The sequence below is a fragment of the Apodemus sylvaticus genome, chromosome 10, assembly GCF_947179515.1.
Source record: "Apodemus sylvaticus chromosome 10, mApoSyl1.1, whole genome shotgun sequence".
Classification (NCBI taxonomy): domain Eukaryota; kingdom Metazoa; phylum Chordata; class Mammalia; order Rodentia; family Muridae; genus Apodemus; species Apodemus sylvaticus.
The window spans coordinates 82,739,920-82,752,493 of NC_067481.1; the positions used below are offsets into that span (position 1 = coordinate 82,739,920).

At 37.8% G+C, this 12,574-nt stretch overlaps 1 protein-coding gene across 3 annotated transcripts in view; it reads right to left on the reverse strand.

The window, feature by feature from the left end:
* Gabrb2 (gamma-aminobutyric acid type A receptor subunit beta2) overlaps positions 1-12,574 on the reverse strand; it is a 222,476-nt gene that overhangs the window by 38,476 nt on the left and 171,426 nt on the right. The gene's annotated exons all lie outside the window — the stretch shown is intronic.

Below are 12,574 nucleotides of genomic sequence, written 5' to 3' on the forward strand. Positions count from 1 at the left end.
AACACACATGAGTGTTCAAAACAGAAACAAACATATAGAAGAACCACTCATGCAAAAGCTGTACTTGCATGAGCACGAAGCTACAGTGATAGTGTGATGTGTGAAGTAGCAATCAATCTAAGCATTTTGAAGTCTACTGAAGCATTTCATCCTCACACAATTTCATCATAAGGGAGGTATCCTAGACCCAACAAGGTGTCAAAGGCTTAGGGAAATTAACAGAATCCTCTTCTTACAAGTAGGAAGTGCTGCACATGGGGTACATCAATCTGCTTGTGAATCACCCCTACATATGAAACATAATCACGTATCATACGATCCTACATTCTGCTTAAGAAATGATAAAAGAAGTAAAAACATAAGGGATTAATTTAGTGCTAAATTACCTCAAGTCAGTCCCCTCTAACACAGATGATTTGAACTATAAAATATTTTGTTTCATGTCAGAAAAGAAGTCATCATGAAGAAATAATGTACTTTTTCATATATGACATCTCCAAAAATAAAATCTAATTTTTCTCAATTGCAGTTTTTTGATCCCTACAAATTCAACTGGTTTTAATAGTCTCTAGTAGATAGGGATGGATAGCATATATTACTCATGCACAGAACATTCACAAAGCATGCTTCCCTCTATTGAACCATAATTTGGGTCACTCTTGCTCATCATTGGATATTCTCAGGTGAAAGGCTTTTGTATAATAAAGACATATTGTAATTACGAACACAGAAACCATAAGAGTAACAAGCAGTTTATATTAGACTATAAGGAAAAACAATATATGGATACTCTGGTCCATCTTAGAAGGGGGAACAAAATTTCCACAGAAAGAGATACAAAAACAAAGTGTGGAGCAGAGTCTGAGGGAAGGACCATCCAGAGACTATCCCACCTAGTGATCCATCCCATATATAGTTACAAAACCCAGACACTATTATTGATGCCCACAAGTACTTGCCGACCAAAGCTAGATATAGCTGTCACCTAGGAGGCTCTGTTAGTACATGACAAATACAGTGGGGGACACTCTCAGCCAGCCATTGAACTAAGCACAGGTCTCCCAAGGGGGAGCTAGAGAAAGGATCCAAGGAGCTGAAGGGGTTTGCAGCTCCATAGGAGGAACAACAATATGAGCCAACCAGTTCTCCCAGAGCTCCTGGGGACAAAACCATCATCCAGAGAGTGCACATGGAGTTACCCCTGGCTCCAGACACATAGGCAGTAGAGTATGGCCGTGTTGGACATCAAAGGGAGTAGAAACCCTTGGTCCTAGAAAGGCTCTGATGCCTCAGTGTGGGGGAATTCTGGGACAGGGAAGCTTGAGAGGGTTGACTAGGGAACAGAGGGAGGGGAAATGGGTTATGAGAATTTCAGGAAAGGGGACAACATTTGGAAACTAAATGAAGAATATATATAATAAAAAAAGAAAAAAAGACTACTTTCAGAGATATATGCAACAGAATCTAGTATATATTAATAATTAATAGACTCATCATCTAGACTAGCCATAAACATATCCCTCAAGCAAAAAGGATGCATTATATCTTCATATATGGCATGTGAAGTGATATCACCTTCGTGTCTTCAAAAATCTATTGGATTGGCATAGCTGAATGTTATAAGTCTGGGGATTGTCCTCTTGATTTTAAACTTGGCAAAAGAAATTAAAGAGCTTTTAGGATCCTTGACTTTGGCTTTCTAGTAAATAATGTGACACAGATAACCAGAATACCTGCCATTTAACACTTAGCTTCACAGATCATGTTCAATAAACCAGCTCTGTCTCTTGAAAAATATGGGGTTAAGTCTGTAAAAATCAGAGGCAAATAAAGTATAAAGCTGCCATTTAAAACATTCTGTGTGTGCATGTTTATATGTACATGTTTCTATGCACATGTGGTACATGTATGAAGGTGGAAGAACAAACTGGTATTTGTTTTTTGTTTTTGTTTTGTTTTGTTTTTACCCACGTTATAGCTACTACACAAGGGAGGGCTCCTACACTTCCTCCTTGTCTGAGACAGTATCTCTTATTTTGCTCCTGCACATGCCAAACTAGCTGTCCCATGAACACTTAGGAAGTCTCCCGAGTCTGATTTCTCACTCACCAAAGGAACTCTGAAATGACAGACACAACAGCCATCATCTAGCTCTACTTGGGTTCTGAGGATTTGAACTGAAGCCCCAGGCTTGCACTGCAAGTGTTTTATCCACTGAGCCATCTCTGTTTTCTGCACAGCCTACAGTTCAGTTCTTATGATGGCAACTATAAGGGCATTTGAAGTTCCTCTGTTCTTAATAGCATATCCATTTTTGTTTGATGTGCAAGTACAGGGTTTGTAAGCATAACTCAATAAGCATCTGTGTGAGTGATTCCACAGTGTAGGATTTGGATGAGCTTTTTAAAATAGTGGTATATTTTCAAACACCGTTTGTCTATTGAAACACAATTGTGAACTTTTAATTGATTATATTTTATTGGCACGAGCTCATCTAGAGATCTTTTAAAATGAAATGTCTGTTTTGATATAAAACTTTGATTTGAAAATAAATCTGAATATTTTAATCACATGCGAAGTGATAAGTTAATGACACAATAAACAAATTCTCTGCAGAGAATTTATACCCCATTTGTTTGAAGGTTATACATTTCCTGATATTGGGAACTCATGGTCCAGACTGGTCTCTCAAGTACAGTTTATTTATTGTCTGATCTTTATACACATTGCTCATTCATGAGGTAGTTCAGGGTCGTTAATAAAAGCAATTTACAATCAAAGAAAGAGCAGTGGTTTTTAGAAGCAATCAAGCCAGGTACTTAGAAATGTATCCTAAAATTGGATTTGCCATATATAAGCATGAGAAGGGTTATTTGTGAAATAAGAAAGTGCAATCAGTCTCCACAGAAAGAGTCTAGAAAATAGTCATTATCACTTATATATCTCATCAAGGGTTGGTAGGCAGATAGTAAATAGTAGCCTTTTACTGAGAGGCAAAGCCACAAGAACAATGAATCTGGGTTTATGTCCCAAGAGCAGAAGATGCTTGTGGAGCTGATGATTTGACCTAGGGACTTGCTTTTTGCCTTTCCATCTTGGATAACTACATTTTGGGTAGTATGTGGAAGCCTTAAGAACCACTTGTCTAGCACACAAGGAAGAGGATTTATCAACTCCAAGTTAAATATAGTCTTCTATTTCACTAAAACCTCTAAAATAAAAGTATTATCTATACTTATATCAGTATTTACAATAATTATTTTATAGAAGCATTTATAAACATTATTTTAAGTTTGACTGCCCATATTGTATATGAATTATTTTTATGCTAACTTGATGGCAGAGACATCTAAGACAAGGAAAAACTACGTAATGTGTTTAAAGTCACCTATCTGGCAAGTGACTGAATAAAGAAACTTTTGCCATTTTGCTCCAAACATAGAATGCTCCCACTGTACAATGTTGCTAAGGAACATAAAACAAACACTATGCTAAAAAGAGGCAAAGTGCCCATTTTGTAATGTAAATTAAGGGCAAGCAACTTCAAAGCAAGATGATGAGGAGGAAGCACTCATTAAATAGTTCCCATACTATCTAATGGCTGATCCAGCATTGTAGGGGAGTACCAGGACAGAGAAAAGGGAGGGGGAAAGATAGGAGAATGGATGGAGAGAAGGGGACTTATGGGACATATGGGGAGGGGCGAACTGGGAAAGAGGAAAGCTTTTGGATTGTAAACAAAGAATATAGAAAATAAAAATACATATTAAGAAAATAGTTCCCATACAGAGGGTGAGGGCTGAGTTACTGAGGACCATTCCAGCCTCTTCTCTGCCCCACTCCCTTCCTCAGTACTGACCACCTTTGCACTCACCACTGTGAATCTTACACATCCATGGGCAGAGGAATTAATTAGAAAATGGGAGGCATTTCAACAAAATACCATAGGATTTATTCGCCATTTGTTCCCCTAGTGGAAACATAATGAAGAACCATATCTATGTGTTTGACAGTGTTTGCCTGGTAAGGCTTGCTGGAGGAAAGGTACTCAGTGAAATTATATTAATAACATATTGATTTAGTGCACCTGTTGACTTCAGTGGACAGTTATTTATAATGATGATCTATTTAGGTGTTTATACATCATGAATACACACACACACACACACACACACACACACACACACCACTCTCTCACATACACAAACCCTGGCTATACCTATGTCATATACTAAATAATTTCCAAATGGATTTTCAAATCTTATAAGAATAATTAAAGGTTAGTTACCCAGTCTTTCTTAGTTATATATTTCCCCCATGTCTTGCAAAAATTACATTTCCTTTATTTATTCTCTATTTTCTCATATATGAATTAGGATAATAAAAAATACTTACATTTAGAGGTGCATTATGTGGAAAAGCAAACATTTTTGAGTTTCTTTTAAATTTTTAATACTTTTCAAATTTCACACAATATAATTTGATCACATTTACCTCAGTTCCTCCCCTTATCTCCTCCAATACCCACCTCTATAACTTTATGATCTCTTGTTTTACTTTAAAATTGTTTATTTTAAAATTGATTAAAATTGATAACCCATCAATTCCAACTGTGCTATCAATATATTTCTTGAGGTGGAGTCCGCTAGTGGAGTGAGGCTTTCCATCTAGGAGTTACACCTGTAAAGAAATTCAGACTCTTCTCCCATACTTTATATAACTATACAGAAGGAGTACTATTACTTTTTTGATAATTTAAATATATGAAGAATTACAACTGGATAGCATCACGCTGCATGCCATCTTTTGTGCTTCTATGAGCAGACACAGGGACTGCATGATTAGAAAAATGAGTGATTTGACTGCATTTAGAACTGTTCTAAAGGCTTGGAAATTAGAAGTCAAGTACTTAAAGGTCACTTTGATGCCCATGATTTTAGAATCTAACACGATGATAGAGCACATTAATCATATTTCTTGGCTACTTCTAATCTTCAAAAGCCAAATTGTCTTGACATCATTTTGGTTAGAGCAGGCTAAAATATTCCAAGTGAAAAACAAATGCATTCTAACATCCCCACCCTTGTTTCTGAAGATGAAAGGCCAATCATATTCATATCTCACTGAGCTAGGGCAGCCAAGATAAAAAGACAGTCTGATATACTGTGTAGGATAGGTTTAAAACAGACCTAGTTTTCTCCTTACTTTGAATTTTCTCTAGAGAAATGCTTAGCAGTCTCTATGAGTGATTAAAAACTAAAAGAAAATGTATGTAAATGCGCATGACTTGACTTTCATAACATCCATAATGAAAATAATTAGGTTCCGTTTAGAAGGAACCTTGGAATCAGAAGGTGGCCTTGGATTGAAGTGCTGCATTAATGTCTCGGAAAACAAACTTACCTTTCATATATCAGTCATGAAATTCCTAAATCTGAGCCATTATGTTATTTTTGGTTGTAACATCAAAAGCACAACCTACATACTAAATTCAGAGGGCCTATGAATACACAAAGCACAGATTCATTACAATTTACCTGGAAAAAAGAAACTGATAGGCATAGGCAGTCGCTCCATCACATCACTTTCAATCAGGTGGTACAAATATGTATATTTATAAATAAGTATATAGGAGTTATGAGTTGGAGACACTTTTGCTTTCAAATATCAGCAAATAAATGTATTACTAAAGATCTAAGGAGTGGAAATGCCACTTTCAAACCCAAATACATAATAACTGAGCTTATCCTTACAAGTGTGACATTATTTTTCTACAACAACTTGGCATTTTAAAGTGTTTTACTCTCTTTACTGTCAGCTACAGATCTACTTGTTATTTCTTAAATAAATATTCAATTTTATAAGCTCACTTTGCAAAAATATAACCCTATTCAAGAAATTAAGCCATAGAGATTAATGAGAACGCTGATAAGAGAAAGGTTGCTGATACCACCATTTTTAAATTTGTTTTATCGTTTTATTGATTCTCTGTGAATTTCATATACATCCCAATCCCGCTCATCTCCTCATCCTCTCCCCTCATACTGGACCTCTATCCTTGCAACCTCCTTTTCTAAAAGAGAAAGGAAATTTTGTGGGCGATGTAGTGTGTCATAGTGTGTCCTATAGTACTTCCTTTTGTCTACACATCTTTGCTTGCAAATGTTCATTGAAGTGTATCCTAGGTCTGGCTTCTGTTACATAATCAATACTGGAACCTGATTGAGACTTCTTACAGATATTCTGTTGTGACCCTGCGTCATGAAGATCCTGTAGTTTTGGATTTGTAGCACTGGCCCCTTCCCACACTCCAGAAGTTCATGCATAGGGTAGATGTTGGGGTAGGCCAATTTGAAGCCCTGGATCTGGGCCTGAGAGGTATTTGAACTGATCAGCCAGCCAGCTCTCTTGTACCTATACCACATGGGTGGCCTCTCCTGTCTTTCTCTGGCTAACCCATCCAATGCCACAGATATCAAAGGGCAGAGCTATCAAAGGGCAGAGTTAGATATCCAACTCACATGCCCTTGGGGCTGGCTCTTCTGTCGCCCATGCCATCAGTGCCCACACTACTGTGTGTGGTTTCCAGGCTAGATGCAGGGCTGGCTCTCCAGAGTGCTGCAGAAGGCAAGGAGCAGAAATAGCTCTACTGCTCTCATGCCCTCAGTGATGGCTCACCTGCATAACCAGGGCCAACTCTACTCTGCTGCCCAGGCAAGGAGCCACAATTTACTTTTGATAGAGGGAAATTAAAGTGCCTTCATCCTCTCATAACTCATCAAAGCTTTGTTTCTTAGTTGAATTGATAAACGTTCTGAAGGATTATCTCTATTTACACCTTCTTTTCTATCTATCATTACCATCAGCATAGAGCAGTTGTTTTAACCTATTTGTAATATCCTGTTTCCACAAGTTGGCAATGAATGAAAATCATAGGTCAATGTTATTGGGCAGCTCACAGTAGACATGAGTTTGATACAAGTGCATTTGTTACAGAATCATATTAAGGACCATTTTGAACTCAAATTCCCAGATGCCTTGCAGGATTATAAAATAGCACTTCGAAAGTTTCCCAAATCAAACCCTTCATCTCTAAAGATTTAGCGTGTAATTTCTTCCTAGTATTATTCAGTTTTCATGTGGTTGCTATGAGTCTCTCAGGAGCTGTTAGCATATCTTTACTTTTGTTCTAAGAAACATTACTCTTATAATGAACTTTATAGAAAAAGGTTCCATCATCAATGCATTGGAGAATAATAGCACATTTGGGCCACTGTCTATTGTCACAGAACATTTAACACAGTAAAGGAAAGGAAACCATGAAGTAAATAACCCATTTAATTTTACTTATCCTTATCATAGCTGAGACTTATTTGATTAGAAACAAACAAATGCCAGGCATGGTGACGGATACCTATAATCCCAGCACTTGGGAGGCAGAGGCGGGCAGATTTCTGAGTTCGAGGCCAGCCTGGTCTACCGAGTGAGTTCCAGGACAGCCAGGGCTACACAGAGAAACCCTGTCTTGGAAAAACAAACAAACAAACAAATGCCTATCCAGATGCAATCGTTCCATTAAATGCTGGATGGGAATAGTTCACACACTGTAGGGAATTCATAATAGTCCTCTAAATAATGCTCACCAAGCACTCCAGTGAAGCACAGGAGAAGACTTATGAAATCATTAGACGATTAAACATTAGTAGCTTCTTTAGTAATCTTTTTTAGTAGATTAAACATTATTTTATCAAAAATAAATTTCTATGAAATTAATTTCAATAAAAAGAGGTGCTTTTTTTGTGGAGCAAAGCAGTCAGAGGTGTGGCACAGGGAAATGGTCTTAATCACAGTTCTCATTCCTAAATTCAGTGAACATAATGAGAAGCTTACAATTAGAATGTAATTCACCATATAGATGGGTCTAAATGTTGCGCAAATGTACAAGAGAGTGTAGTATCCATGTCAGAGTCATGTGAAATTTTAAGAGGAAGCCATGGCTTTTTAAAACTCAACAATAGGGATTGCTGAGATACTCTGATTTCTCTGACTCTATCACATTCTTTTCACGGCTCTTTAGATGAAAAGCTAGACATAAATGTTCTGCTGTGAAACCATTTCTATACTTCAAACAGTTCAAAATAATTGACCGAGGGAAGGTCAGCCTTGACTGTGTAGTGCTTGCTTAGGAAGTTTATCACAGGTCATAGCCCAACATTTGTTCCTGCGTCAAAGATGGTGTGTGTGTGTGTGTGTGTGTGTGTGTGTGTGTGTGTGTGTCTGTGTGTGTTATCACTCATAAAATTTTAACTATTATGAAGTACATGACTATAAAATCTATCACATTCAAGTAAAATGTCAAATGATGGACTTTAAAATTTGTTACCTCTAGTAAAACAATAAATTTTAATCTCCATGTGGGTTCAGGGTGATTTTGTGATAAGTTTTGGAAGTGTTACCATATTGCATTACTTGAATGTTTTTATTGTGTTTGGAGAGAAAAGTTGATAATGCAATGGTTCAGATCTAAACACATTATTTGTCCAAATTCAGGAATTCTCAGTCTCAAAATAATTCTGGAGATTCAGAAAAGTTGTGGTTTAAAAAATTGACCAGTGCTTCTCAAACTCCATGTGCAGAGAAATCACCCAGAAATCTTTTTAAAATGCAGACTTGATTTAGTTATGAAGCTTGAAGTTCTGCATTTTTATCAAAGCTCTAGGGGAGCTGATGCTCTCTGTTGACAGAACATCCTTAATCTAGCAAGGGATTAAAGGATTTTGCAAGGTGAAATTTCTCTCTGCTATGATAGCCAGGTAAGGAATGACTTGGATCTAACAGGATAGACTGAAGAACTTGATCTCTGATAAACAAAAGTTTTATTGGACCCAAAAATATAAAAGTAACTTTTCCTGTTTTATGACAGATACTAGAAAACAATTCTAGTATACTGACTGGAGACCTGGTTTCATTTAATTGTCTACAACTTATCAGTGTGTAATACTACAGAGAGAAGGAAGGATTCTGGGTTCAAAATCCTAGCACAAGTTTGTACCTATTCCAATTTGATTTCAATGTTTAGCCTCATAAGTTCAAGAACTTTGAGGCTCTCACTAATGAAAAACAGCTTTATCTATATTTCACTTCAGAACCATCAGCAACTTTTCAAATGTTTCCCCTTCCTTCCATTTATGACACACAGATGGTTAGTATTACTTTTGTTAAAAGAGGTTTAGAGCCAGGCATAGTGACACATTTCTGTAATATCAGCACAATATAAAACTGGAGGATTACATGCTGGAGGTTAGAATGGGCTATGTAATGACCACCATTTTCAAAGATAACAGAGACAGAAGAACTGAAAATAAAATACAAAAGAATAGTAAATAAAACTAAATGAAAACAAGTTAATGGTGCTTTGGCAAAACAATATGGAAAGGAAAAATTGAGAAAACACTTGCATTATCTGTCTAGGTGGTTCAAAACTGAATGAAAACCCATCTGTCACATTGAAAATTGACATTGAGAAGGCTAGGCTGACTCCATGACAGGCTTCACATGGGCAGTTTAGGAGACTAGGCCTAAGAGCAGAGCAAGTCCAAGCAATCCCAGGTAAGTCAGTTACTAGAAAACAAAACAAAACAAAACAAAACAAAACAAAACAAAACAAAACAGGCTTCAGGCAGCCAGTCTGAAACTGCCCTGCCATTAGAAGCTGCCCAAACCCTTGGCCTGAGGCAAGTACAATGTGTCCTCAGCAGTTTCCGGACTTCCTCAGCAACAGTTCCCAGCCCACATGCCCCAGTAATGGAAATTTCCCTAGAGATGCAGTAAGATAAAGGTCACCTACTCCAGAATTCCCTAATATGCTTTAAATCAGGACTGCAAGCCTACTTGGTTGTGTCTCTTTTTTGGTTATGGGAGATCCCAGCATGCTGAATTTCTACAGAATAAAACACTACTTGCCTTTACATGCTATTTGAGTCTGGAATATCACTCTTTGGCAAATCATGGACTGTTACACATTTTATGGCTTCTACCTACTGCCTTATATTAGTATATTCTATCTTGCAAATTCTTCATCTTTGGCCTATACTCTTTGTGAATGATGAGGAACTATTTGATCTGCAGGACCTGATTGGAGTTACCTCAACTATTTGAAGTAATTCACCCTTGACTTCTACTGTCTAAATGTTAGCACTATTTATTTATTTGAGTACATTGTTGCTGTCTTCAGACACACCAGAAGATGGCATTGGAACCCATTGTGAGCCAACATGTGGTTGCTGGGATTTGAACTCAGGACCTCTGGAAGAGCAGTCTGTGTTCTCTTAACCACTGAGCCATGTCTCCAGCTCATGTCAGCCCTCTGAAATGGTCTATCTCAATGTCCCTCTTTCCCCCAAACGTTCATTTTCTATTACTTTCTCACTTTCCATTCCTGCAGCTTTCTTTCAGAGCACACTGGTTGAGTGTCTTCCACCATACTTTTCTCAGCTAAGTCAAGTCTGTATTAGAGAATTTTGTGGATGTTCTGGCCTCAGTAACCAGACTATCAAGAAGCATGCCTGACTCTTAACTTTCTTCTACTTTTTTGCAGGTCTTAATGCAAGCCAGAACTTGTCCTACCTGGGTGAACTGAATTATCAGTATGGTACTACCTTATCCACTTGTGACTTGTCAAATCTCTCTGAGCACAGTGACGCCCAGAAACCATTTGCTGAGTGACAGAACGGAAAACTTACCAGCCTGAGCGTCAGTGGTGGATTGAGATCCGCAAGTTCCATCCTTCTAGCTTAAAGTCATTAAAAGAATGCCAGTACTGTTGGTAATGATCTAAAGAAGTAGTTTATCAAATTGTAGTCGTGTTTCGTCAAATTTCCAGATGCTCTGGGTTTTTAATAGGTGTAGTCATTCCTAGAGTGAACTAACATGTACTCTTTGAAAGGGCTCAGAACTCTAGTAATGATTTTCTCTGGGCTGATAGATTTTTGGGAACCAATCTGCCACTGGACCTAGAGGGATCCAATAGCTGCAGCTCAAATACAATAATGCTCCCTTGTGATAGATGGAAATAGTCACAGAGACGAATGTGCTAACTCAAGAGTGATAATGGAAGACGTTTAAATTAACAAGGCCAATTGAATGAGCAAGGAGATGCACACAGCTGTGCAATAACGTGCCATCAACTGTGACATCAACCCATCTGCTTCCTAATAAGAGGTGACAAAGGAAGTAAAGGCCCAGCTGGTTGCGTCAGAGACCAATATGGATCTTTCCATCTTAACCCACACTTTTATGTATCCTTGCCTGGATACAAGGTGAGCTGAGAATTGCTAATACAAATGGTGGCAGAAGACAATTCAGACTGAAGGATACTTGATCTAGAAAAGCTGTTAATCTATGCCACGGACTGTTAGGATAGAGCTTGACCAGTAATGCTCTTCTTACAATATTTGTACTTGCATAACATAGAAGAGCATTCAATATGTTTAATCTAAGTTATCTGGCACAGACAGTATCTCCATCACTCATATCTGAGATCTTATTTAAACAGAGAATACACTGCTTACATTCACAAAGTGGAATGAAAGATGGCAAACATCAGATATTTAGTACACAGTTATTGAGATGGACTGGATTTATGTTCCGTAAGAGGGTTTATGTACACAGCAGGAGGGAGGACTTAGAGATCGCTGGCTTACATGCTGGCTTACATGCCACTCATGCTGACAGATGTGTGCAGTTAAATATGGCACTGCTGTTTGGTCTGAGGGAGCTGGGAAGAATTCACTAAACAGAGATAGAGAAGGGGCTTTATAAAACAGCCACTGGCTTGTGTGATTAAAGCATTTTCTTCAAGAAGCCTTTCCTAAGCATCACCTCATCCTGTCTTTAATAAACCTTCTGACACACAAGTTATTTTCCTTATTTTATAGATAAAGAGCCTATAGTTTAAAGAGGTTAACTTACTTGCCCTAGTATCAGAAATGGGAATTAAACCTAATCCTCTTTAATGCTGATAAAGAATCCATCCACTTGGTCAATATAATTGCCATCCCACATTATGATACAAAGCCATATGTCTGACTTATTATGTAACATTGTAGAGATACTATACTGGGCTCTTTTTTTTTTTTTTTTCATTTTAGAGCATAGTTTGGTTTATTTTTACTGGAATATTGGGTCAGCTGGGGACATTCGTAATTAACTTATTTTCATTGTATCCACTCTTTGTGAGTTTATAACTTCTACCATTAAGAGGTAGATTCTTTCCCTGTACTCCAAATCTGAGCTGTCTTTGATCCTTGTTTTAATCAGCAGTATTGCTGACGCAGCTCCAGCTTCAGTCTCAGGAAACTTTGTAGCTATGATTGTTCTTTGAGTTTCCTGCCGCCACCATGGAAGCGGGCGTTGGACAGCCTGCTAGATAATATGGGGCATGAGGAACTCTTCCCTTTATCATGGCAGTCAGACAGCAAATCCCCAGCCTTCCTGCCTGAGGACAATAGATGCATACATGGCCACAGCTAAAATGAGCCAAGCTTGGCTTAGCTTGACAGAACCTCCCAGCTAA